The sequence below is a fragment of the Miscanthus floridulus genome, chromosome 12 (assembly GCF_019320115.1).
Source record: "Miscanthus floridulus cultivar M001 chromosome 12, ASM1932011v1, whole genome shotgun sequence".
NCBI classification, from domain to species: domain Eukaryota; kingdom Viridiplantae; phylum Streptophyta; class Magnoliopsida; order Poales; family Poaceae; genus Miscanthus; species Miscanthus floridulus.
In genome coordinates this window covers 29,516,349-29,520,380 of record NC_089591.1, presented here as the reverse complement: position 1 = coordinate 29,520,380, position 4,032 = coordinate 29,516,349, and the positions used below count along the sequence as shown (strand labels likewise).

The following is a 4,032-nucleotide window of genomic DNA, read 5'->3' as shown; positions in this document are numbered from 1 at the left end:
TGTTGGGGTACTATGTAGAAGTCTTAAAGTCTCTCGCGCTTGCTGGTAGACCAGTGCTCGGAGATCTCCCCATCCATCTTACACTTAGTTCTAACTCTAGTCATGTATTTTGTATGACCATCAACTATTTTTGCATGGCTATATTAGAACTTGCCTACTCTTCTTAGGAACATTCTTTTATTCTTTGTATTCCGTTTATCCTTGAGGTTGGCCCAAGTGTATGTCCACTATCCTTGAAATACCATTTTTACCCCTGTTATGAACTTTGGTTCACTATGCAAGTATGTAATTTTGTTCATATCCATGCTAGACTCTTTACACCTTGCCCTCCTTTGGAAAAATATAAATAATGATACCCTGAATACTTCTGGGTGAAATGCTACAATGATAGATCCATGCGCTTGTGGATATTCTCTATAATTGTTAAGAACTATCGTAGTTGGTGTTTCTTGGTGGCGTCGCTAAGGTTTACTAAATCTTAGTGATGGTGCTAAGAAATACCAACTGGCATTTCTGGTGCCATTGCTAGGGATGGATTCTTTCTCCAAACTTGGTAGTGACGATAAGAAATGCCAACAAGCATTTTTGGCACCGTTACCTATGATGAACTTAAAACTCCATATTCGGTGATGTCACTTAGAAATGTCAGCAAGCTTTTCTGATGCCATTGTCGGGGAGGGATGTTAGAAGAATCTAGTAGGACATGATCATGATCACATGCATGTAACGGTAGCCATAGTTTATGCAGGCTAACTCTACTTGTTTTCTTCCTATTGTGGATAAAAACAGGATAGTGTATGACCTGTTTCATCTTGCTAGAAAACTACACCAATAATCCGAAGGCTCTCCTAAGGAAGAACAGGTCTCATACCGCTTCTTCCTCCGCTACTCTGCTGGTAGTTGAACCAGTCAACCCTACACCATCCGCTACTACCGCTATGGTGAAGTCACTCCACGACTACTCCACCCCCGCTGTTGCCAACATGCCCATTAGGCCCACTGTCAACACGAGAACTAGAAACATTGAGCTTCGTACTGGCTTGATCGTGATGGTATAGGCAAACCAGTTTTGTGGATTGCCTAGTAAGGACACAAGTGCACACTTGCAACACTTTCTTGAGATGTGCGACACCATCATCATCAAAGACGTCGCATCAGCTAGCATCAGGCTCTGTCTGTTTCCCTTCTCCCTTGCAGGAAGGTGAAGCAGTGGTTCTATGAAGACAAGAAAGCTATCAACACATGGGACAAATGTTCCACGATGTTCCTCGTGAAGTTTTTCCCCATGGGCAAAACCAATGCCCTAAGGGGGAAAATTTTAAATTTCCAGCAGACTTCAATTGAATCCATCCCAAGGCATGGGAGAGGCTACAGGATTACATCTAGGCATGCCCGCACCATGGGATGGGAAACTGGCTCGTGCTCCAGAACTTCTACGAGGGGCTTACGCCAATGTCAAAGGGGCATGTAGATGCCGCTGCTAGAGGAGCGTTTCTTTCCCTCACCATCAATGGAGCCACGTCTCTCATTGAAAAGATGGTGGCCAATCAAAGCTAGGGGGAAGAAAGAAAACAACAAAAAGGTATGCATACCATAAAGGAGGCAGATATGCTTGCCACAAAAATGGATTTATTGCTGAAAAGACTAGATGAATGGGCCCACAAAAAAGAAGCCATGAAGGCAACAGTCTAGGCCATGGACTCACATATGACATGTGAGGTCTGTGGTGAAGTCGGCCACTTGGAGACTGACTACCCCAAGACACATGAAGAAGCATCATACATCAACAACGGGTCCGACAAGGTAACAATAACAGGTGGAACAATCACCCCCGCTCGCAAGGAGGTAATTCAAACTTCAATTCCAATTTCAATTCGAATCAACCATCCTTGAAGGACCTAGTTTTAGGTCAAACTAAAATCAATGAAAATATCACTAAAAAGTTGATGTATAATGATAAAATGCTTGAGAACATTAACTCTAAAATAGAAGGTTTATCATCATCTGTTAAGAATCAACTAAGCTTTAATAAAATGATAGAAACACAGTTAGCTCAGATTGCTGCCTCTATACCTATTTTTGATTCAGGAAAGATTTGGGGCAACCTAAATCTTCTCTTAGATATGTCAAAATGGTCTCAATGAGGTTTGGTAAGCCTCTATATTGGGAAACCCATGATTATCTCTTAGATCCACCATTCCTTGCCAAGAAAGAAGATCCTGGCTGGCCGACAATTACATAATCAATAGGCCCACATGTGTTCCACAACACCTTCTGTGACCTTGGAGCAAGCATAATGTCATGTCCAAGGTAATATATGATAAGATACTGGGTGGACCTTTGTCCATTACACATTTTCGACTACAGATAGCATATCAGTCTTCACGAAATCCAGAGGGATTAGCCAAGGATATCTTGGTAAAAAATCGAGACACATACATCCCTATGGACTTCGTCGTTCTAGACATGGGCCACAATGAGGAAGTTCCCCTTCTAGGTGAAAGGTCCTAATGGCTAGAGGGGGTGAATAGCCTATTAAAAATTTCTACAACAACACTTAGCAAACTAGTTAGACAATTATAAGGCAAAGCAAGTGTTGCGCTAGCCTACTAAAAATGCAAGCCACCTACCACAATTCTAGTTTCTATAGTTTCTAACCACACAATGGCTATGTCACTACACTAAGTTAGTGTGCTCTCAAAGGCTAACTAAAGAGCCACACTAACCAAACTAACAAGCTCTCACAACTAGCTACACTAAAGAGCTTGATAACTAGTTTGCGGTAATGTAAAGAGAGTGAGCAAAATGGTTATACCGCCGAGTCGAGGAGTGAACCAATCAATCACAAGAATGAATACCAATCACCTCAGAATCAAATGATGACACAATGATTTTTTACCGAGGTTCACTTGCTTGTCGGCAAGCTAGTCCTTATTGTGGTGATTCACTCACTTGGAGGTTCACACGCTAATTGGCATCACACGCCAAACCCTCAATAGGGTGCCACACAACCAACACAAGATAAGGATCACACAAGCCATGAGTAATTCACTAGAGTATCTTTTAGCTCTCCGCTAGGGAAGGGTCAAGAATCCCTCTCAATCACCACAATCGGAGCCGGAGACAATCACCAACCTTCGCTCGATGATCCTCGCTGCTCTAAGCCATCTAGGTGGCGGCAACCACCAAGAGTAATAAGTGAATCCCGCAACAAAACACAAACACCAAGTGCCTCTAGATGCAAACACTCAAGCAATGCACTTGGATTCACTCCCAATCTCACAAAGATGTTGAATCTATGATGGAGATGAGTGGGAGGGCTTTGGCTAAGCTCACAAGGTTGCTATGTCAACGCAAATGGCCAAGAGAGTGAGCTAGAGCTGGCCATGGGGCTTAAATAGAAGCCCCCACAAAATAGAGCCATTGGCTCCTTAGTCCACTGAAAAACGGGCCAACCAGACTGCGCCGGTTAGATCGACCGGATGCTGGACCTCAGCGTCTGGTCGCACGATGCACGCCACGTGGCCCCTGCTTCGAACACTGATCGCCCGATCTCAATAGTCATTAGTACATTTAAGTTGTGACCGGACGTGCTTCTACAAAGTGACCGGACATAGGACCTTAGCGTCCGGTCATTTCCAGTAAGCATCCAGAGATGATTTTTCACGATCGAACGCGTCCGGTCACCCTTGACCGGACTCACCCAGTGTCCGATCAGTCACCCTCTTCACTGTGTGTTGCCATGTCAGTAGGACTGGATGCACCCCATTAGCATCCGGTCACTTAGTGACCCAGCGTTCTGATCGATGATCGACGCCAGCGTCTTCACTGTTTCTATTGACCGGACGCAGGACCCCAGCATCTGGTCACTGCGTGACCAGCGTGACTAACTCCTTTTCAACTCTATCTTCTCCACCCTAGCTCAAATGTGCCAACCACCAAGTGTATCACCTTGTGCACATGTGTTAGCATATTTTCATAAATGTTTTTCAAGGGTGTTAGCACTCCACTAGATACTAAATGCATATGCAA

The 4,032-nt window shown here is 44.1% G+C and overlaps 1 non-coding gene across 1 annotated transcript; it reads right to left on the bottom strand.

Annotated features, from left to right (window-relative positions):
• Positions 1-1,300: 1,300 nt before the first annotated feature.
• LOC136498720 (small nucleolar RNA R71) lies at positions 1,301-1,406 on the bottom strand. The gene has a single exon (XR_010769728.1). It is a non-coding gene; the product is annotated as a small nucleolar RNA R71 (small nucleolar RNA).
• Positions 1,407-4,032: the final 2,626 nt, after the last annotated feature.